The 25,329-nt window shown below is 38.4% G+C and overlaps 1 protein-coding gene across 2 annotated transcripts in view; it reads right to left on the reverse strand.

The window, feature by feature from the left end:
* Positions 1-25,329, reverse strand: part of UNC13C (unc-13 homolog C) — a 405,035-nt gene that overhangs the window by 184,504 nt on the left and 195,202 nt on the right. The window lies entirely within an intron of this gene.

Here is a 25,329-nt window from a genome sequence, read left to right on the forward strand (position 1 = left end):
GAAGTTGAAATACATCAGGAAGATTAAAAGGGCTCTACAGAAGGAAGTTTATGACCTAATTTTTTTTCCTCTTCACTAGTGAAATGGTAAATATAACAATGAACTACAACAGAGAAGTACCAGAACCTCTGGAAAGAATCTGATGATGCTCTACCCAAAAAATTGCACTTACAAGGACAGAGGTCATCAGCCAGAAAAAGAAATTTTGAGGAGCATTAAGTACAACATTAAGGACAGAAATTTTCCTGGAGCAGAAAACAAACAAAACCATGAACTGTATCTGTGTTGAACATGAGTAACGTGACACCAAAAACATTTTCCTTTATCAGTGTATGAACAATGATACCAAGTAGTTCTGCAAGAGAAACAGCTTTCTTATTTAGAAGACGTCTTCTGTATAGTTCATAGGCCATATTTCAACATTTTCATAGTGCAAATTATACACTCAAAATTATCAAAATCATTGTAAATGGAGAGGACAAATTTCTAAGCTGCTTGCAATCACACTTTCCTATGTCCTCATTAGCTCTTATGAGCCTGTGCATACTTTTGGAAAGATCACATAGTTCAATATCTGATCTTTCCCTTGGGATATTTCTGCCACTTAGTTATGAGGCAATTCTTATACTTAATTAAATTCACCAGAAGACACTCAGATTTGTATGTCTCAACCCATATAAATTAAAAATATAAATAGGAAAACATTGCAGCATTCTGTGTCTCCTCCAGCATCTTATTCCTCTGTACTTCAGAGTTCTTCGCTAGTCTTAAAGGCTCCCACGTGGACTTCAGTTTTCCTCCTAAACATTCCAGCATCAACAAATGTCCTAGAAATTCCCTAGTTCATCAGATGCAGCTTGATTTCTATTTCATTTTAGCACTATATTTTGTAAAACAATTTCCTCAACAGGAACAATTTTTTTCCTATTATTTCCAACAGAGAAAGAAATGTCAGTTCCAGGGAAAACTTGAAAATCACAGTAAGCAAAATCTTTTCAAAATCAGAGCTTCATACAGAACTGCTTTTTGTAGACAACTATGAAACTAAAATCTAAGCCTAAATAAATCTATTCCAGCAGTACTGCACCCTTAACAAGAAACGCGCTATAAAGCATTTCACATATGCCCTTGCCATATTTCCTACCTTATTATGACACAGTACTTAGACTTGCTGAGTGTTGTTATAGAAGAAGAAGGTCCAAAAAGCATATGCATACAGCATCATGAATTTCTCTCACATGAACTATGGTTCTCATGATTATTATTCATGATTCCAGGCAGTCAAACACCAAGATGTGTGTAAAAATCTGTGTCCATATTCATCAATCACAGCAAAAACACCCCAGAAATTATCCTGAATTGGCTTTTACGGGTCAACCTGTTGGTAGCATTTCATGCAGCAGAAAATTCTGGTTCACAGGTTATTGGCACGAGGTTACTGAACTAGGAAGCTGGAAAGAGAATTAAGGGTTATCTGGAAACTCCAGATAAAGCAGACAAATACTTTCAAGTTATATGTTTAACTTCTGGTTTGCTTTCTGTCTCCAGAACTGGAAGCTAATGGATGAAATAGAAGGTGCCTTATATTATTCTACCTGCTAATCTAACACCATTGAAGCCAATTAGTTAAAATAACATGCATTTTCTCCAAGGCTTTTATCACTTCAGCCTTGTCTTTTTTAATAAATCAAACATTATTAAGAAGATAATTCAATAAACTACAGTGGGGTTATTTGGGATATATTAAAAATAAATTCATGTGATACCAACAGAAAAATCAAAGTTGGTCCTTTCACTTACAAAATGCATAACAGCCTCCAAACAATGGAATAAAGCAAAATAAAAATCAAGGAAGGACATTTGAATTTCTAGATTAGCTAAATCTATAAAAGAAGTTTTATGCACATAGTACTACACAGACTGAAAATTCTTGCATTACTTTAATTCACACACAAAAAAAATTTATAAGGTTATGACTCAAAAAAACTTTAAAGTATAACTGAAATACTATTAGCAATTTCTTCTGTTCAGTCAGTTAAAAACTAATCAGGAAGGTATAAACAAAACTATTATTCTCCCATGAATTTGAGAGGAAAATATATACATCTGGAGAAAATCCTAATGAAAAAGACACAGACATTCAAAGAGGTTGAATCTGCAGCAATTATGGCTATCCCAGCCTGTTGGCTGCTGGGCAGAGGTGGCTCCCCTGCAATTACTAATGGTCATGAAAAGATTAAATGCCTTCAACTGCTATTTCTGACTTTTAGTGATATTTCCCAGTTCATCTCTTTTTACCATTCTTAAACTCTAGGAGATCAATGGAAAAAGGAAAACTCAAACACTAGGTCTTTGACCCAAATTGCTTGCAGGTAGTTAGGATATCAGAAGTCTGCAATGATGGGTACAGTACTATTCCTTTCAACGAGCACCTGACAATGAAAGTTTGATGGCACTCACAGCTCTCACAAAATAGTTCTGTGTGAGGACTTCAACAATTCTGCTTTTAAGAGGGCCACAGTCAGCACTATCCCAGGGGTGGTCAGGGAGGGAGAACTTCAGTAAGCTTTGTGTTGTGATGAATAGCAATGAGTGTGGTACCTCCCCCAGACAGACACGCTCCTTAGTCAGAAAAGCTCAGCAAAGCAGCACTGTTTTAAAGTTCAGTGAGTGTGAGCAATGTCAAAACAGTGTGGAATTACCAGAATTAAAAAAAAAAAGATGACCTGATTCAAGCATGCCTAGACAACCTCTCCAAGTTCAGAACCTCCAGTAGCTCATGCCCCTGGACAAGGTAGTTGTTCTGCCAAGTGTCTGAACAGCAGCCAAGGGCAGCAGCCTTTCCTGCAGAGGGGCTGTACTGGGTCTCTGCAGGTCTGAGCATCTTTTCCCAAGCTTTCCTGATAGCTGTTTATCCTGTTTATAGCTGTTATGAGAACAACTGGAAGTTGGATTTGCTTTGCTCTTTAATGTAGAACTTCTAGTAATGCCTTCAATGAGTATCTTTCATTAATAATCATTGTAAGTTTCATTCCCTTAGCCCAGAGCATAAAACTGAGATTTCTTCAGTCATTTTCACTGCTGTGTTTTCATTAACGACCTCCACTTGGAACATAGAGTTTTCAGTAATTCTGGTCTGCAAAGAGGGTACAGATCTGCAACACTTTCCTCCTACATATCCAAAACATTTTCATGAAAGACACGAAAAAATATTATTAGAAGCATAGTAATGTATTTATCTGGATACTTTCTATGTTTCCTACAGCTATTTTTTCTAGCTACAAAATGGTTTTCCCACTCCAATAATTTCACAAAGATCCAATTAACTCCATTTAGAAATTTCTATTTCCTTGACCTTTCTTTCTTGCATTAACTTCTCCTGGTTTAGTTTGCATTTTCATAAGCTGAAACACCTAGGAGGTATGCAGTAGTGGCTATAAATAGCCATTTCCAATTATTATTTCTCTGACCTTTTTGTCTCACATTCTTGCCAGTGTTCCCTCTCAGGGGAGCCAGATGACAGTTTTGTCAGTCGTTTTTGGATACACTGTCTTTTCTCCTTTATAATCTTCTATTTTTCATGGACAAAAAAATCTCAATTAACTTTTCCAGTTAAATTATACATCCTCCTTTGTTAAGAACAAGTTCTCCCATGCAACTTCCAAATTATAGCTTATATGTATATATTTACTGTACACGACCTCATACAGTTCCCCCATCTTTGCCCTTTTTCCACCCTTCTGCAGTCTTTCTAGCCTTTCTGACCCTGCTTTGTACATACAGAAAGAAATGATAGACTCACCCGCATTACTTGAGTTTCTATTTATAATGACTATTAGTGTATGATGATTTTTTTTAAATGTCCCTTACTTTGTTTTCTAAGAAAAAACATTTTAGATTTCAACATACTAGTGCCTTGGACCTGAAGTGCACAGAGAAATTAGTGAAAATCACTATCCCTCAACTCTTGCAAGAGGATCTTACGTGAGAAAAAGACCTGGAAGCCGTATCTTGCAATTACAAGTTCACTGCTTTAAAAATACATAATATATATAAATCCTTGAAATAAACCAGTGTTTTCAGCTGCTAGCACTACCTAATTTTTCTGACTTCAGCACAGTAAAATGTAACAATGCAATATTCTTGAATTAGAGCTTAAAATCAAAGGAGTAAAGTTATTCGCAACTGTTTATACACAGAGTTTTAGAGCATAACTCTTGCAAACTTAAGCATCAAAACATATCCCCACTATAAAACTCCACTACATGCAGTCATTTTTTTTAGTGGAAAGCTTATTCAACATTTGAGGCGTAAAGGAGATGTCAGTGTTAAACCATTTAATATGTTTGGAACAGTCTGTGGAAGCAGCAGTCAGAAATAGGCGCTGTAGGTGATACTGGGTGGAAATGAGAGAACTGAGGTGAGAATGAGGACACCTACAGGTTTAGCCTGAAAAATTTGAGTGAGAATTTACTTACCTATTCCCTTGTTCTTTTATGACTCCATTAATGCAGGACACACTCACACAAAGAGTTGTAAAACATTTCAGTCCAACCAAGAATGGCATCCATCCAACAGAGGTTTGTGTGTAAACCTGAGGGTTTAGTCTTGTGATCTGTGGACCCCTGGCAGGGGCTCTGCAATATTTATAAACGGTCTGTAATATGTAACTAAGAGTAGAAAGCCCGTTATCAATAGGTTTAAACTTGCAATACAAGAAACCAAATTCAATCAGTACAAAACAAATTTAAGTCGTCCATAAGTGAAGAAAAGTTAAAAGTTACCAATACATCAGGCAAGGTTCCTGCAGTAGGTCACAATTGATCAAATACATTACCCTTTTTCCATTAATATCATGGCCGTAGTCTACGAGGAAATGATAGATCAGAATTTGCGTATAAAATTGTCCTGATTTTTGTCAATACGTACTGAGCAGTTCAAGTGACATCAGCTATATCCTAACCTCTATTACATTTATTTAAATTTATAAGCACTCTGCAGGATGAACACATGATGAAATTACCATATTTGCCATGCTGCTGGGGGGGGAAAAAAAAGGGTTAGAGAAAATAAGGTCTATAACATTTTCTTTAAAAGTTCTGCAGCTGACAGTTTAATCTTGACAAAAGTTACAACAAATGTTGGAGATGTTCTGCAGTTTAATTTTATGTCCTCAAACCTCTGATCTAAGTAAAAACCTACACAATTTGGAATTCTTTTCAAATTGCTTCTAGCACTCTTCAAAGAGCAAGTTTTCTTTTAGAACCACACAAACTATAGGATGATGGCCTTTTTTCAGTAAGACTGCACATCAAGTCTATTGATAGAAGATACTACAAGAAATTCAGATTTGACTTCCCACCTCAGCTGATCAACAAATATAGCAGGATGACAGTTTACCAATCCACATTCACTCTAGAGAACACTAGAAAGGATTTAAACTTTCTGCAAAATCAATTTAAGGATACTTTATAATGAAGGCAACTTCTATATTTCTTCAATTTTGCAAGGTTTCTAAATTCACATATATTTATTGTACTTTTTCTTTTTACATTTCTGATTTCAAATCCCATAGCAGTGAAATAATCTGAATGGGAACCTTCCACAAAACCAGAGATGTTGGATGGGTTTATGCTAGTGATTCATAGAAATGTTCCTTTTATTGAGGGAGCAAATAACCCAACAATATCTCCTGGAATACATCAAGAGATGACATTCTGCCTAAGGAGTAAAGTCTGAGTCTTTGACATTTTCTCATCATTAGGATTTCATAGAGCCATTTGTAAAATTCAGGGACACCAGTCCTTGCAGGCTGGCTCAAGTCCAATTTTTGCAATTACTGCCTGACAGCTTAAATTCCCCTATGACTTTGAAATATCTTCCTGTCTCTTGTATAAAATCCCTACCACATTTTTCTTTAAGAGTATCTCTGCTTTTTGTGGTTCAGACTTGTATACCATGACTTCTAGATGAAAAATAAACTTCACTGTTCTGTACCCTTCTCACTAGTGGAAAGGCCACAATGTCTCTTGATGCATAACATGCTCTGGTCTTTCTCTGAACTATGGTCCATGGAATGCCAGCAAAACCAGAACATGCCCTCAGTCAAAATTATTTCCATTAAAGAAATGGGTTAAATTTACTCCTAATAGTTCAGTCCAGGGAAGCAGGACATAAATTGCTGGTCAAAGAAGCCATAAGGAAAGCAAAGACTCTGAAACCTGTGAAGTTTATTTCCTAGAGTGGGAAGGCATAGGGAGAAGTCTGGGTTGTGGATGTGAACTGCAAATACAGTTGTTACAGACTAACTATTTTTGTTTTTTCCTCAAGCCTTATGCTTTCCTGTTGTTGTTTTGAGATTTTTGTTTCCTCTGTCCATCCTTCCAGTCTCCTTCATACAGTTGCTTTAAAAATCCATGTACAGTGGCGGGCCTTGCCAGAGAACTTTGGAATCAAAACTCTGAATTCTCCCACCCTACAACAAAAACACATGCAAGCTTGGACATAATTATATTTATTAGACTTGTGGTTTTGTTTGGTTTTTAATACTGTACCTAGTGAAAACAATACTTGTCACACAGAATTCTGCAAAAGGAAGAGAACCCCAGGAAATACTGTGAAATTCTACTTTACCCTTTGGCCCCATCATAGATGAGGCCTGAATAATCCCCACATGCTGCTGGATATCACTGTAAGATTTTAGTTTGCAGATAGTGAAACTGGAGTTGCTTAGATTTGATGCAAACCACTCTACTGAAATGCTTCTGCTGAGATCTCAAATTCACCTTCTCCACACAGCAGTAACCCACTTTGCTCAAGCAAGAGCCCTTTCACTTATGAGATGTTCAGCTAATCTCTAGCACCTCTGTGAAGGAAATAAATGATTAACAGAAAAAAAGTATGGTAAAAATATTAAAGATCACACTCTACTGTATCTCACAGCATGTGAAGTCTTCTCTGCAGTCATCAGAACTACTCCCAGCACAAGAAAGGGTCTGAGCTTGAGGCAATCCTATACAGCTGGCCAAGGTCACAGAGCACATCTGTGACCAAAATGGGCAGACAGCCCAAACCTCTTCCAACTCCTGCATCCTATGCCTCCTCTCAAAATGACATTCAAAAACTTCAGAGCTCTTTAAAATATTGATACAGTACATTAATTTCTAAAATATTTGGGATAATGTGTATTGTCCAACGGTATGCATACAAAATAGAAGTCACAGCAAGGAGAAAGGACATTCATAGGGTGCAATGGAGTTAGAAGCAGTACCACTGCTTAGCTAAAAATGGCTCTGTGTCACAGTTGTCTTAATACCAGAGAGCTTGGCAAGGCCATTTGACCAAAAGAAATTAACTCAGAGAGGACAGCATGTACATGGCAGGGAACATGCAGCTCTCCTAGGAGTCTGGGAAACACACCCGCACCAACAGTGGTTGCAGGAGTCTCTCTACAGCCACACATTAAATTGTTCTCCTTGACTCACTATTTTCTCAGATCTATACAGCTACAAAGAGTTATAAAGAAAAATTCTTTTATAATTCTTATAATGCTCCTTCTTGGATGCACGCTTTGGAGCTATCTAATGCTAGAGCCATACTAACTTGTTCACCTTGAAAATGCCACTCTGTATCTATAGCAGTCTGATTTTTTGGCTGATGACCAGATGCTTCTTGCCAGCTGCATCCACTGTTTGCATCGTATTTTTCACCTTTTAACTTCACTTCTTCCTCTGCAACAATAACCTTAAACAATGTTTATCTATGACATCCAGTGCTGAAGTAATATTGGGACTTCTTGCAACCTTCTCCCTGGTATAAATGTGTCCCACAGCCCCCTGCCTTTGGTGCTTTTAGACAGCCACATCAAGTGAAGAACACTGCAGGCAGAATCGTAACAGCCTAGACACCCTCTTCTGCTAACTGTAGGCAAGAGGGAAAGAGCTTATAAACAATGTGAGGCTGCTAAGCCAGAGTTATTGTGAAAAGGTTTTTATTCCCATTGCTGAAAGATAAGCAATTCTGGCATTCTCTTGAGAATGTTAACAGCTAAAGAGCAACACCAAGAAACATTTCAGAACAGCTGACTAAGACAATTTTTGCAAAATAAGTCCCCCCTATCCACAGTTCCTTGTGCTGGTAGCAAATACTAGGAAGTTTTCACATTTTTGAAAATTAAAGTTGTTACAAAGTAAAATATAAGGAAAATTACTCAACATTTCTCTAAAGGCTGCCATATGGAAAGGCATAGAGATGGCATCTTTCATGGGCTTTCTAGGAGCTTCCATCTTTAATAAGAGATTTGTGGGAGAGGGCATCCCCAGAAAGGAGCACCTGAGAGGACCCGTTACCTGCCAGTAACCTCAGCTGCTCTGAGCATGCTGCTCATGGGATTGTGAGTCCTGTTCCCCCTGCCAGCTCCAAAAGCTAAAGACCACACCATCCACCCCATGACCCAACACCCGCACCTAAGAATTTTTCATATTTTAAGACAGTCTCACTCAAGGACTTTGTTGCCAGAAGATATTTTCTTCTGCAGTTTTACACAGGTGATGAGTTTCTTTCTGAAACACTCTTAAAAGGTACAGTCTGCCCCAGAGATGAGTTTGTTTCTGTCTCTGACACTGCATTCTGCCATATAAACCAGAAAAAAAGACAATATTTCCATGGCATTAACCAGCAGTACTGATGGAATAATGGGTAACTTAAAGAACATTGGTATAGTCTTGTTAATTTGATTTATAAAGGTAATCACTACTAATTAATTATGTAGTGAATTAGATACCTCCACAACGAGGCTCAGTGAAGGCCCCTTTATTATCTTTGGCATTTGCAGCAAACGGCACCAGCACTACGTGTTCCTCTTTCCCATCAGTATAATTTTACATCCTCTTGGCTTTCATAAAAAAAAGCTATCATGTCAGCACCTTTGTGAACCTGTGAACAGCAAAGTGAGATGGCTTGCAGTGCCAGGAGTTAAGAGCAAATCTTCACAAAGACAGTGCGGGCAGAGCTCACATCAGCCACACAGCATCTCACCGGGTGTCTCCCTTGGTTACAGATGGTTTATTTCAGAAAATTGTCAATGGAGATAACCCAGATAACCTTACCTCATGTGTCAAAAGGAAGGGTATCTAAAAAAAACCCCAACATAATACTCTTATCTAAGTATGAAACTGAAATAATTGTACCTGTCTTAGCATTATTCAGAACACAAAAGAATCAAAGGTTCACTAAATTAAAATTGAATCTGATTTCATTCTTTCATACGGAATAGCACATTTAGATTCTTAGCTATGTTAAACATCATAATTCAATACATTAATTATTAACTTAATAAATTCAGATTAGCAGTCTCAGAGCAGATAATGGTAAGTAATTTAGCAACTAAATCTGAGCAAAAATTAAGCAAAGAAATAAAATGCCACAGTTCAGACAAAAACTCTCAGTCACTGAGCTGAGCTGCACTCCCCGGGCTGTGCCAGGCACTGCATGCTGGAAACGCTGTTATGTAACAATGCAGTTCCTCACCTGCCGGGCAAAAGTACACCAGAGGAAACCTTTGGGGAAAATTCCATCATGATGAATATGCGCAATCATTAATTAGATATTTTCTCTGTTGCGTATTTCTAGACCTTTGGAACATGGCCACTGTTTCTGCAGTACACCACAGCATATAGAAGTGTCAGATGTTGAAACTATTGTTCTAAAATAGGGCTGTTTATATTACTTTCATTTTGTTTTCGAATATTTATAACTATGCCACTAGTGCACTGTAGCGTGCATGAATTATCTGTATTTCATATTGATATTAAGCAACTCAGCAAAGGCTTTCTTTAATCTATAATTAAAAATTAAAACCTTTAGGGGAGCTATTCATCTGACAGTCAGTTTTCTTCTTGCTGCCCTCTGCCAGTAATTAAGTTCTGCTAGCACTTTCAATTTTTTTAAGGACTTGGTTTATGACAATTTTCTTTATATTTGTTGCCACAAAATACCAGAGGCTGATGTGACACCAACAACTTCTATTTAAAAAAAACCTCCTCATAGTAACATGGAAAATGCATTTGAAGTGCTTGTATTACCAAGCTGTATTCTGTGAAAAACTGTGCTGCATATCTCCCTTCATTACTCTGTACCTATTACAAGTAACAGCTACAGGCTGCAGAATTAAGGATATGTATTTTGCTACTCTGAATTCTATTTTGTTTGTTTAAAACTGCCTGGTTTTACCTAGGAAATACAATCCACCTGATGGATAATCAGAAAGGATTGCTACCACAAAACACCAAGTTATCGCTCAGCAGTCAGAGATGTGCTGATCAAGTCTCAACAGGCTTTGTACAAGAGTATTCCTTCTATGCTGCCCCAGTGGGAGTAATACTGATACTTGTATTAACCACACCACTTCCACTCAAAGAGCTTAGAGCACTTCTCTAGGGTTGAGCACCATTTCCACTTCCCACATGGGCCAAGCACTCCATGACTAGCCTGAGACCCCAATTCTAAAGAAACAAATGTTTCTGTAGATTTTCACCAAACCTTTTCACATTAGACCAGTTAACATGCAGAAATGCCATCAGCAAAATGCCTCAGTAATGTCAAAATGCACGGTATTGAACTACCTTGCTGCCTAAAAAATATTTGACTTTCATCTCTGCTTGTCAAATCAGAAATCATTAGTTTGCAATAGAGAAATCTGGCACTTGGCACTTTTCTTATTAGAATGGAGGCTTGGGAGGAAAACGTGACAAGAACAGCTCTGCAGCAGCACGCCCCTGTGATTAGGATAGAGGCATGTGGTGCTTGACACTATGGGTCATGCTGGAGGGAAAACTACAAAGCAGCTACCAGCCTTCCCTAAGCCTGCCAGCAATTGTAACCATAGGACTTAGAACACCAGTAGCAAAGATAGGATCTGAATAGCCTCCTGCTGGGTTACACACTTTCTCCAAAAGGTTGTCGATCACTAGCCTGAAAAATGCTATAGGAGAAATAAAAATGATTTTAGTTAAACAGCCAGGGATCATAGCTAAAAGCAAGCAAATCACTGAGCTGCTGCATTTCAGGGAGCATTTAGAATTTCAGCCCACACTACTATTTTTTTCGTCAGTACAGATAAAGAAATATTAAAGAGTTTAGATTTTAACCAGATTTAGAGTGTCAGACCCTGGAACTAAAGTGTTCAATGTCATCAACATTCTTCCCACTTTTATAACATTTATTCAAATGCAAAGCAAAGCTAAAGGCTCTACACTCAAGCAAAATAAAGTCGGTATTTAGATAAAGTAATTGACGTACCTTTTCATGCCATACTAAGAGGTTAAATATATGTGCACGTGCAGTATAATTGTCTAAACAATTCTGATATGGCGGAGATAAGTATATCTTTGGTATTAATCAGAAGAACATAGATGTTAATATGTATTATCCAGGAGGAAAGGCTGCAAGTTTAGAATGTGAGTGCACAGAGGTAAAATTGAAATATATGGTGAATCTGATGTCACACTATCCCCAACAGTTACTTGGCTTATCAGTTCCAATTTAAAAACACAGAGCTGTGAAAGTAACTATTTTGAAAGACATTTTAATTTCTTATGAAATTGAATGAGAACATGAAAACAAAGGAGCCAAGTAATCTCAGCACAAACCCAAATCCCATGACATTGACAGTGCCCTGAGGATCATAGCCATAGCTCAAAAAAAGTAGGATATTTTCTTCTGAGATAGTTTCTGTTTCAATTCATACCCTTGTGTATTTATGAAGCCCAAGAAGGAAGTGAGGAATTTACTTTGTAGGAGGGGAAACAGGATGCTGGGCCTGCTTATTTTACCCAGGATAGGAGGATTACAGGAGGATTTCTGTAATCTGACAGTCTGTGCTCACTGACTCTCTCAGTTACAGTGGTTAGACATATTTAACTTTCAAAATAGAAAATTACATATGCCAAAACTCTGTTTCAATGATTTTTTCCATCTGCGATCTCTTGCATTGTGCTACTACCTATTTTTCTGAGCTGAAACAATACACTGTCCTAGATCCTCCCACCAGCCTATGCCAGAAAAACAAAATTTAAATGGTATTAGATATTTTGGCTGTTTGGACATTTTACCAGAGGCAGCTTTTCTTCAATTTCCTTCCTTTTTCAAGAGTGAGTTTCTAAATTGCTGGACATATTAGGATATGTATTCTTCTCCTCTGACTGCTATATATTACAAGACCTTACTTGGCCAGTATCTCAGAGCAGAAATCCTTCACCGTTTCAAAAGGCACCAAAGGTTTCCAATCTACAAAGCCAGATTTCATTAAAATGAAACATGTAGAAAACTACACCAAGGTAACCTTATAGGGCATGAAGGTGTAGACCTGCTGGAATGGACAGACAAAAATTAAATTACTTGCTTGCCCAACTGCCCTGCTGGAGCACAGCCTCCTCTCCCCACAGCCCTGCTCACCCTCAGCACATGGCCATAAGGAAGCTGGAAGGTTGCCTTCCCACCTCCACCCAGCCAAAGGCCTCTCTCCATGCTAAGATCCTGTAGATCTCTCTGGAGCTCTCACAGTGGTAGCCCAGGGAAGAGATCAGAGCTGCATGGCCACATGAAAACATGTCACACTGAAAAAGAAAGAATGCAGCATCCATTTCTATACAGGCCACATGTTCACAGAGCAATTAACACAAGCTGTATAAAAGGCATTTTTGCATGGAAAACAATACAGCACCCAGCCTCAATTGCAGCAAGCATCATTCTACTATGCCACTTTACATACATTTACTCATGAAAAATGCATGTTTCCATAAGCAAAAATATTTTCATAGCACTGCTGTTAATGCTGCTTTGTTTCACTGAACCTGACTAAACAGTTCTCATGGAGAGATTATACAGAAGAAGCAGAAGAGAATGTCTGTGTTGACTTTGTCAGAGGGAGGAAAATAAGTCCCTGTGGCTTTATTTTCCTTCTAGAGAACTTTTACATTCTGCTGTTTCAATGTCTCTTTGTATGACTCATGATCCTTAATCCCCAAGAGACATATAGTTTGGCAATTTTATTTTCTTTTCCTTCTTTGTTTTCTATTAGCTGTTACTGTGAAGATATTGGATTTTTTCTTTGATCCATCAGAAGAAAATCAATCTTTCTGGAGAAAAACAAGCAGACAATTGTCTACTGACAATCACTGTTCATTTGACTTTTCTTATTATTTGAAAGACAGAAAATATGTCATTCTATTGTAACAGTACTTGTGCTAACCCCAAGTACTGTCTAAGGTTTTCCATTTTACTATTTAATCTAGAAAATTCCCTTTTCTGTTAGCTCAGGGTCTGTAGCAGTCACACCATATGTTAAAGCAAATTCTGCAGATTTCCTGTTCAGTGATTAAGACATGACTAAGTTATAAATCAAACCTCAGATGGACCAGAGCAGAAAATCTGTATTAGTGAAGAAGCTTTAAAAAATCATAAATGTCAGAATTGCCTCTCGTGTCCAAACTCAGCCATCTGCGTATTCCCCAGAACTGAACCTGCCCCAGGAACCTGCTGTGAATGCGTGGCACAGGTGATCTGTGCACGGGCAGTCAATCCAATGTCCCTGGCACTGGCTGTGTCTGCTGGCTGGGCCCACACGGATGAGCAGCCCCCTTTGGCATGGCACAACAAGCCTGGTGTGCTCTTCACCGCACAAATGGCTGAGAAATGTGCAGAGAAGACTCTTCTAAGACATCCGAGCCTTCTCCTGCTTTGTAGAAAGTTTAAAATCTTATTTCCTACATGCTAGTTTGGTGCTATTAGTTAGTAAGCATTACCAAATATGTTGAAAAAATTTTTTTTGTCTGGTTAATAACCCACATTTCAATTAGAAAAAATTGCATAATGGTCTAAGGTGAAGTACACCATGACACAAAAAATAATTTGCACTGGAATACTTGCAGAAACCAGTATATTCTCCATAAGTTTCCTCACATAAATATACAAAGATCTTATTAAATTATGGAGGGAGAGACAAAATCAACAGGAAAATATATGAAGATTGATTATATTCAACCATTGTGGTATATATTGTGCTTTTCTCCCCGAGGTCAAACATAAAAACTGATTTTAAAATTCTGTTCATCTGCCTATATTAAAAGTGATCATCAGAAAATCTTGATCTCCCTCAAATACAATCCCCTTTGGAGTGTCTCTGAAGAGCAGAAAGAAAGACTTTATAACTGAAATGTCAACAATACTGTAAATGGCTTTTCATACTTCAGAGAAGGCAAGGGTGTAATCAAAATTCCATGCTTAAAAAGCAAGGCAAAGGAAGCAAGACACCTGCTATAACTAGATCTGTCAAAAATAAATATACAAATACACAAATAAATAGAGACAACTTTTCTGAGAAACAGACTGTAAGTCCCCGTACTTGGGGGGCAAGAGGTGGCTTAATTAATGGGTCAGTGCCACAGAGAGGAACAATAGATACCATTCCTCTTGAGTATCTGCAAAACAAAAACCAGGATGGGTGTTTTTAGGGACCTTTCAGTGTGCATACAGCAGAAATCTTACTGGGTATTGCTAGATTGCAGTAATTTTTTTTTTTATTCCTTAAATATGCTCACATAATTCAGGCATGTTCAGAGTGAAATTAGAAAATATGAGCTCAACTAGTATGTCTTTAGTCTAGTCTAGCTAAGAACTGAGTGGGCACAACTGTAGATCTTATAGTCAGGAAATGCTGTGACTGTCTCAGTCTTCTGGAATGGATTTCCAGGGTCTCAGCAGAGGGTACCAGGTGCCCTTTGGTGAGAAGTTCATGTCAGACCCCAACGTGCTGCCCCACTGAAAGAACCTGCCCTTGCCCTGCAGCCCTGTCCAAGAAACACAGAAAACAAGGTGACAAATCCAGACTGGCAGGGAAGGTGCTTGTTGTTCAAAAATAATACTGTTCCTCAACAGACATAGACAAAAATTTTCCACCAAAAAGTGCCAATCCAGCAAACTTTTTCAAGGGTAAGTCAGTTTAGTCAACTCTAATGACCGAACCTTACTGGCTCCCAGCCCACTTGCTTGCCTCCTTGCCATCCCATCTGTCCCAGCCCTTGATAGCATTTCCTGGTTTCCTGCAATAAAAGTGGCAGCCCTGATGTGCCACCCTGAGCGGAGATTCCCAGGGCGTCATCCCTGCATGGAGGGCAGACATTCTTCTTATTATTATTATTGTTGCTGTTACTATTTTGATAGAAACACACTTTCAGAACAGCCAATGATGAGCATGCTGAGCATCCAGGTGCCTTCAGTAGTACTTTTGTTTCCCGTCACATTAAAGCCCAGAGTTCCAATATAAGCATCAAGGGAAGGGCTCCTCTCAAAAGAATCATTCATTTCCTCACCAGACCTGGTAGAAGACATGTTTGTGGCCTAGTTAGATGCTGTCAGGACTTCATTACTAATGTCTAAAGCAACCAGACAAAATTAGAAGTGCTGATGCTTTGTGCAGTGATTTCTAAATATTTTTCTCTCATGGAAAAGAGATCATTTTCCAGTAAGATGAGAGGGAGAAAGACAAATGAGAGAAGAAGAAGAGAGAGGAGAGGTTTTCATTCAGAGAAAGAAATTACAGCTTTTCCCTCATAAATAAACATGGTTTATTGTTGTCACAAGACTTAATGAATGGTTTTCTGCACATACAACGCATATGTTAACTTCAGTCTACTTCATATTAGTTTTGACTAGCCATAGGGAATTCAGAAATGCACTGTGTCACCTAAAGAGCAGTGACTAAGGATGCAATACAACCAGAAAAGAACACACAGGATGTCTGTGGCAGTGTACAGAATTCCTAAATCACTTACAGGCGTGTTTGGATGATTAAATGAAGAGCATTTTAAATGAGTAAGAGGAAGGATTTTTCCTACACGAATGTACTATTAGATAAGATGCTGGATTGACAGCAAGTCTCTATTCCCCTGCTTTCATTGTTACTCGGTAGCACACAGGCACAGATATTTGCTTTCATTGGTTCTCCAGGCTCAGTAGATGCCTTTCTGCATGGATGAGATACCTTGAAAGCTGATATTTTGGCATCCTATACATATTGCAAAAAATCAAAACTGAAGATGATTTTAATGCCTCCCTACAAAACAGAAGCCTTAATAATATTTAATTCTTGTTAAATTCTGGCAGGGAAAACCTTAGGGAATCTGTGCTTTTTTGTCCTAGAAAAATGTTTTTGGGAAGGAAGCTCTATAGGTCTAGGTCAATTTCTTGTTAGAGCAGGGCTAACACTAATGCTTTTCTTTTTTTCTGATACTAACTTCCATTAAATCAAACTGCCACATATACGAAGGATAAAGTCCTAAAAATGTCAGGAACTCAGGGGAAAAATCAAAGAAAACCCATGCTCCATTATTCCAGCATGAACATCCATACTTTCATGCACATGAAATTATCCCAGTCTGCATAACTTGTTTTTTGAATACTATGTTTTTTCCTCACCCACACAGTTATGACTAGTTGCTTTCTCAGATGGACTTTTGCAGGAAAGGATGGTCTTATATCGGCATTCCTCCTGAAAATAAAACATCTCCATTTTATTAACTGTTCATTTTCCTGTAGGTAGATAATTAGGGAGACTAAAGCATGCTTTCATACCCAACCTAATTAGATAACTACATTAACGGAGCCACTTATTGTCTCATTCATTTCTGAATGTGCTAACGTTTATAGCACTTCAGTGATTGCAGGAAATGGCAATTGTGCAGCTATTTATTTGCCTTGCTACAGGCTGCCCATGGCTTTGGGATATTGATTTATGCTGAAAGGCCTTTTTCCATTGTAAGAGCTGCAAACCCCTTGAGAGCAGCCAGGCTGTGTTCTGTGAATGAGGCGCTGACAGCCTCACCAAGATCAGCACCAAGATTTCTATTGGCTCTCTAGGAGTGAAAGCAGAGCCCAGATGATTTAATCAAGAACAGTGCTATTATAATAATGCAACAGAAACATTAATTTTAGTGATTTATAGAGCACCTATGCTGTCATCTTAGCTCTCAGGAAAGAGCCATCAATTACCTGATAGCAGTTTCATGACAATAACTCCTGGCTTAATTGCAAATACATGATAAACATTCTCTGAACCCAGCAAGTTGAAGTTCTATGCCATAAATTTTCCCTTAGTTTTTCATCTCATGTGAAATCAGTTTGCAAGGCTTACTATTTTCCCAATGCTCCTGGAAGTTAAGTTTCCCTATCAACTAAGACACAAATGCTACAAATTCATAAAGAATATCAGATGTAGCAACTGGAAGTAGTGAGATGTAACAGACATCACCTGATTAGACACCTGTTTGAGCCCACTGGAGCACTCTGGAGAAAAGGGCAGACAGGACCCAGGGAGAAGCACAGCAATGTGGTGGGCAGGGGAAGGAGGCAAAGGCCCAAGCAGAAATACAGAAAGAAACAGGGAAGAAAGAGCTGCTCAGGGTAGAATTTCCCAGGGACTCATGGGAACTGAGTGGAGTTTGCTGGTGCCAAAATTTATTGAGTTAGACGATACAAAGCTTTAGTCTATAGACTCACCTGCAAAGACTGAATAACTACATATAAGCTCCAACTCAGGCTCTGCCTGCACTGGACTTTACAGATTTTTTTGTTTTAAGCATGAAATCTTTGCATTTAATGCTAATAAAACATTTTAGGAGGGTACAGTTTAAAGCCTTTTGGGCATTCTGGGCATCTCACTCAGAAGACTCTTTGGGCATGTCCACTTCAAAGCTCTGTCTGCCCTGTAGCACCATCACACCTAAAAATAAATCAAGAAATTATCTTTTTTATCATTTGAACGTGCATCTCGTAGTAGATGTAAGCAAAAAGGGTCAGTTCTGTAAATATGTCAGTTTTTAATTGTTATTTGTTCCTCACGAAGTCCTTTCTTCTTGATCCTCACTCTCCCAAAATATAGCTTTTAGTGTGGCAGTTACAAACTGGTGAGAATGGTCTGCAGCCAGATAAAGAGCTGTATAGAAGATGACGGTCAGAACAACAAGGTTGTTGAAGAAATTGGCCTTGGTGCTGTAAGCTGATATTGATGTAAGTCAGAAAGCAAGGAAAATTACTGAAGGAGAACCCAGTGCTGCAGCAGGTCACAGAAGAGTACTGGATTTAAGTTAGGCTGGCCCAGAGCCACTCTGCTAATTGTTACCTGCTGTGAGCACCCACCTTTCTTCTATTACTGTTGTTTGGGAGTAGAAAACCGGGGATGTGTGAATTGCAATCACAGCAGCTGCTCTGAGCACGCAGAAATGACACTGAAATATTGACCGGGAACTGTCACAAACACTGACTCTTCCCTAAATTAGGTTTTATATCTACTTACAATTGTCAGCACTGAATCTTTATGCTTAGACAATAATAATGTCAGCTATACAGTATTTTTAAAATTACGACTTTCTTGAAAATTTCATTCAAAATTACCCCCCTCCAAAACTGAGTTTCACCTTCCTTATAGCACAAATGATACCACAGTACAGAGCATTAATACAGCCTGCATTATTTATAACTGTCACCAGCTATATTTTATCCCTTCTGGAGATAGTCATAAGCTTGAAAATTGCTGCAGAGCATTGTTTCACAATTTAAATCTGAAGTGTTTGGGGTGGGGAAAGCTCTCCCCTGCCTGTCATTCAATTAATCCAAAACTGAACCATATATCGTCTTCTTTGATTACATTTATTTTTATCTCCTCCTTCAACAGAAAAATAATTTTAAATTCCTGACCAATTTTTTTCTGTTCAGGTTTTGAAGTCCCATGAGATTAGTGAAAGTCAGATTATTTGTAACTGTAGTAATGTGGCAAAATTGCAAACAAATTGGTGCAATTTGTATTGGTACCGAGCATTAGAAGTTCCCTGGAGTGCAAACTAGGAGTATTTGTGATGCAATGCCTTTTTCAGAGTAGAAATTTTAATTTAACTGGCACTCAGAATAACTACAGACTAAAGGACACCTCACAAAAAAATCTCTATTTTCTGAGGGAATACATAAAACTTGTAGCCTTTGTAGCATAAAGTTTCCTCTCTTTTACAAAGGGGAGAAGGATTAAGAGGAAGAGATAGAGAAAGCTCCAAGTTTACGACTACAGCACTTAACAAAATGAGAACAAGCGTTTCACACACATTAAAATTATAGAAAGACAAAAGGAAAAATTTTATAAATTGGTTTGAGTGTCTCTGTCTCCCTTCTTTAGTGAGACTGCTGGAGTGCCATAGCCATTAACAGAGAAGAGCACAGTAAATATGTGGTTAATACCTGCTATTACTATAACACTACATTGTTACTAACATAAAATAAGTGCAAAATACTTCATCACTGGGGATATTGATCCAAGCAGACTGATCTCACTTTCATGCATAAAATGCCAAGTTGGCAAAAAACACCTAAGAAAAATGAAGCATTAGTCAACCCTTAGTTCCAATGCTCCAGGAGCAAACCCTGATGAAGTGCCTGCCTGCCTTCCAGGCAGTATAAAACATGTCTGTCTGCAGCCATTGAGAAGCTCGAGGTGATACTATGGTTACTGCATCACAGCCCAAATCCTCATTTTTCGCAGACCAAATAAATTCCAGCACCAGTCTGGGTTCTCTTCAGCCATGACCTAGTACTTCAATCCATTACAGTAATAGTGGAATGAAGGCATTATTTAAAGAGGCAATGAAAGGTTTAGGTCGGAGAATGGAACAAAATTGAGAGAAAACAGGCCATTATAACCAAACTGCTTAAATAATCATTTTCTGATATTCTTTGTTGACACATGCAAATGACTAAGCCACTTAAAGATAGAATATTTTCTTCCTTTAATTCCCATTTATAACATATTGTTAATGTGTAAGTACCATTCCTGGAGGAGTTTGTTTATACATATAGGCCAAGATATTTAATGCATCATTGATCAGACTTTGTTTCAGTTTAGTCCCTAGAAACAATATAAATGGCTTAGAATAGTTTTATTATTTGAGATGATTTGCAATCTTCAAACTGAGGAACTTCCCTCAAAAAAGTGAAAAGGAGTAATTGAAATGTCAAATATTGCAGTTATAACTAAATTTATTCAATTGTCTTAATTTCAAGACATGTGACTAGGACAAAAGATCTTAATAAAGTGCTTGCATTAAAAGAGCGACTAAAACCTATGGAAAATTAAGTAGGACTTGGTTCTATTTTTCTCATGGAAGATGAAGTTACAGTTCCTCCTAGTTCTGTCTTGATGGTCATAGCAGCACCATCCATGCCAACATCAGCCTACACACAGTTTTTTTAAAGCACATTCCAAATCACAGAATCCATGGAAGGTCTGAAAATGAAGCTGTCATCATACCAACTTGAAACTGCCATCATACAAACTTGAAACTGTTCAATAAATTAGATTGTGAATATTTTTGTTGAATTTGCCTTCACTATATGAAAATAAAGTTTCTTTCTATACTGTCCAGGTATGATTATCAAAACATTTGGAGTGACAGAAAAAGCAAAGACTAAGAGGGACTCAGAACTGTGCATTTAAAAATAAAGATTTCTAATTGGTAATTACAGCCTCAGGCAGGAATAAACGAGCCATACTCCAGGGAGATAAAACAATACTTAAAGCAATATTGTAACAAGCTCAATATTTTTCCTATTCCTAGAAGAAAATATGATCCTTAGTTACAGACTCAGCTGGTTGAGGGCAACCTGAGGATCCCAACAGAACACAGAAACCAGTCTTAAAGAATTTAGGTTGCTCTGCACTTCTTTATGTCAGTTAGCAGAAAAGTAGCTGACAGACTACTGCATACACTTCTAATTTGGTGCCATGCTATTGATATTCCCAGCAGGTTTCTGTACAGTCTACTATTTCAGAGTCGCATTGGATTGTCACTAAGTGGGATTTACTATATTAAAACACTTTCCAGTGAAATAATAATCACTGTTTGCTGAGACAGTCTCCCACATGAATCAGAACAGAAGAGACAAATGTTCACCTTCCTCTAATCTGCTTTAAATTGCCATGTAGTCAGCTACGTAAATAAATACACCCAAACAGACAATAACTGGTTTTTACTTAAACATATACGTAGCATTGGATGCACAGTAGCTCCATTCCTACTTGACAGGAGCACTATTTGCAGTACTAGTTACTTATACGTCAGACAGTTCAGTAGACAAACCTATTTACAAGGGCTTATAATTGTCTTCAGGACATAACACAACACAAGAAGTTTCAGATGTGTTTTTTAGGGGCTTAACAAAATAAATGAAAAAGAAGTGGGGGAAATCATCTTGCTTCACAATTTTCATCTCAGATGCCAAACAGAGACAGCACAGGATGAGCTCAGAGTATTCTGATTCTACTGACTCCAGTATCTCTGACAAGATCAGCAATCCAGATGATTTGTGGTCATTACAGATTCCGTGGCATATTTTATTATGGTTGAGAAGTGTTCATGACAGTGACATGCCCTAGTTCTGATCAAAGAGATTATATCCTGCTCATACGATCTTTCTGGACAGCTACATTTTGGCAGAAATTCTTCCTTGCTGTAATCCAATCTATAGTATTGTAGATTTTATTAATAAGCCACTGTGGAGCATTCCAGAGACAGATGCTCATTAGCAAGCTAAATTATTTTTCTATGTGATTATTTTTAGAAAGATCTATGGTAAACAGCTCTATCCTCTCCTGTTTCTACAGGCAGATAAAAACACGAAGGCTGTCCATACCACACAGAAGTTGACTGCCTGGTACCTGGAGACCTGCCTCAGGGAGGAGGTGGGCAGATCTGGCAGCACTGGCACAGCCTATCTATATGCCTGTTTATTTGGTGTAGGAAAGCTACTTTTCAAGAGAAGTTTTAGAAGAAATGCCAGTACTTTCCTTTCAAGTGAGTCTGATGCTCTAAAAACTGCATATGTGTCTCCACTTTACCCAGAGTGTGCATCCAGAATTCCCAGTTCAAGAGAAAGAATGTTCAAAAACGGGAGCCCGCTTGAATCTTTTACTTGAGAGGTCCATGATCAGTAGAGTGTCCAGTAAATTTAATCTTTAATGTCTGTGCTGCCTTTGTCAGCCAGCACAGCAAACCCCATCTAACATCTGATAGGTATTTTTTCCCACTCCCCACTCACCCCATTATGTGGATTGATGTGCTCTCCAGACTTTGCACGAGGCAAAACCAAATGCACATTACTGCCATTCAGTTCTCAAAGAATAATTCCTTTCAGGCAGTAGTCATTAGGGGTTTTCAAGAAAGGGGATTGAAAGCTCTGGGTCATCCTCAGACAGATCTGAACAAATCTACCTTCTCCAGGTGCTTTAGTATTGCTTTGCCATCTGTGGGATGTGAAATAAATGTGCTCTTTTGCAGGGGAAATACAAAGCTCTGCAGATCTCTGCCACCATTCTGCAGAGCAGCTAATACCTCTCCCTTTCATGATGACTAGCAGGAGCTCAGAACCAAGGCAGGAATCAAGGAGACAGGTTCCACAGGAACAAAGACAGGATTTTTTGCATTTTCTCTGCTGTCATACCTGTTACTTCTAAAATGCCAAAAGGACTTTTGGTACTGTCAGGACTTTTAGCCTTTTCCTGACTTTACAGCTCACTCTGCTCTAACTTAATTCTACAAATCAAGATAAAGAGTTAACATTTTGCATCACAGGTAAAAATAGATTTTTCATTTTTGAAAATCTGATTTTTGTGACAATTAACCCCTGTTCTGAGAGGTCTATCCATGGGTAGTAAGGAAATCATAAAGTCCCAATACAGGCCCCTGTGGGCATGGAATCAGGGAACCAAACTACAGCCTTGGTACTGAATCTCTTTTTTGTTCAGTAAAAGCATTCAGATACAGGTGGCTACCATCTCTCTGCCATACAGAGATTAACATGTTTTCTAATACAATTTTCAGGTGTCAGCTTGCAGGTCCAGGCAGAAAGCAAACTCCCCTTCACCAGGATGTGCCAGCCCAATGAACCTTAGAAGACTTGAACAGGAACAATCCTCTGCCAAATAAATTTCCTTGACAGCTGAATAATTCTCCTGTAAGAGAAGGGGAGAGAACAGGAGTCTGTTCACCTGTCTTAAGTCCCCTTGACAGAAATGCATAAAGGACAGTAGCGTTTTTTGAATGCTGAGTTGCAGGAAGGTCTGACCACATGGCAATTATCAACTTTTCTCCTTGCACACCAGGAGGGGTTGTCAGCTTGGGGCAAAGAAGCAAAGGATGAAAGCTTGGCCACAAGCCTGAAGAGTGAAGATCATTTACAACTCCTTCTAAAGCAAGATCTGAATCAATACTTGGTAGCTTTTCTCATTCTGCTATTCCCCCCCCCCCCCTTGGGTGCTACTTCTGCCCAATTTTACAGGAAGAAAAACTGCAGCACTGCAGTGGAAGTACTAGGTGATCAGACACAGAGCCTCTGAAACATCTATCTCTCATTATCACACAATATCCCCCCAATTAAAGAACTAGAAGATAGATTGTTCAAACTACAAAAGAGCTGGAAGGCCCAAGATAAAGATCAAGGCATATTATCATCTGTATTTGTTACTGAGCCCTTCACAACCTGTGGAAGTCTTTGTCATAGTCCACCGCTCTCTGTAAAGCATCCCTTTGCAACAAGGGCAGATCTTGAGGCCTGTTCTGTAAATGTTGCATGAGAAGGGACCACAACTAGTTTAAGCATGCAATAATAACTAAAAGACATGACTGTATTTCAGAGACAAATCTACACATTAGTGAAAATAGAACTAGAAAGCAAATTCTATTATAATCATCTGTAGGGAAAAAAAAAAAAAGGCAGAATGTAGCAGTTCCGGGGCACCAGCTAGCTCAGGGAAACCCCTAGTCTAAACAAAGATGTCAAGAAGACTTGAAGAAATACACAGTAACTTGTGGACTGCATTTTAAAATCCCTAAAGCTTAATTTAAATCCACAGCCAGCACACAGTAGAACACAACATTTTCATCACTTTTCTATAACCATGAAAAATGCTTTGTATAAAGGAAGTTGAGGAAATTGTAATCTCTGGAAGACCACAAACAGAAGTTTCCATTTGTGAATCACTTACTGCAGAAGAGCTGTATTGTACTCTCCTCCTGATAAGGGAGGAGAGCTCAGATCTGAAACCTGAGCCTTGCTTTAGACGGATGGAAGTAAATTTTGCACACTTTGTACTAATGTTTTTCAGATTGCCTGTTCTGACACATGGCAGGTTTAGAATTTACCCTATTAAGTTATGACATTCATTTCCCGAGTATTTGCACAGCTGAAATGTTCACACAAGCATGAGTGAAGGAAGGAAGATGAGGACAAGGATTGCATTGAAAATATGGTATGATATATGGATAATACCTTTTAATCTCAAAGATATAAGAAACAGAGATTGCAAATCTTATGTCCAACCTGTAACTCTGCTTATCATTACATACATGAAAAAAAAATTCTGACTGCAATTTTACAAAAATGCAGAAACCTAAAAAATCCTACATCCTCCTCAATTCTGGAGGGTCTGACTCATATGAAACAATACAGTGCCCTCTGCGGGTTCTCCTCTCATATTACAGTCCCAGGAAATAGATGCCTTGGAGTACTGTAAAATTCTCTCTGCTAATCTTTGTAATTACATTGTAAGTACCGTGAGATAAAAGGAAGACATAAACTAAATATAAATAGTCTTTTTTAAAATTAATAATAATGTTGTTAATTGATCTAAAAAACTTGGAATTACAATAGATGTGCAGTTTTCAAAGTCTCCTTTGAAGACAGGCTGTCAGAGCTGGGGCTGTTCAGCCTGGAGAAGAGAAGGCTCCAGGGAGATTTTAAAGCCCCTTCCCGTACCTAAAGGGTCTCCTAAAGAGCTGGAGAGGGACTTTCGATCAGTGCATGTAGTGACAGGATGAGGGATAATGATTTTAAACTGAAAGAAGGTAGGTTTAGATATTAGTAAGAAATTCTTCACCATGAGGGTGGCTGGACACTGGCACAGGTTGCCCAGAGAAGCTGTGGTTCCCCATCCCAGGAGGTGTTCAAGGCCAGGCTAGATGGGGCTCTGAGCAACCTGGTCTGGTGGGAGGTGTCCCTGCCCATGGCAGTGAGTTGGAACAGGATGATCTTTAAAGTCCCTTCTAACACAAACCTTTCTGTGATTCTGTGAAATGAATCACTGCTTAGGTGATGGAATTACACAAAAGCAGAGAAAACACATATCTGCTACCTAAGAATGTGTTCTCAAGAAGAGTCTGCAAATATTTTTTACAAGAATTCCACTTGGTTTAATTATTAACTCTAGCAGGAGCAAGTACAATTGCAAACCTCGAT

This window comes from Corvus moneduloides, chromosome 13 (assembly GCF_009650955.1).
Source record: "Corvus moneduloides isolate bCorMon1 chromosome 13, bCorMon1.pri, whole genome shotgun sequence".
Taxonomy (NCBI): domain Eukaryota; kingdom Metazoa; phylum Chordata; class Aves; order Passeriformes; family Corvidae; genus Corvus; species Corvus moneduloides.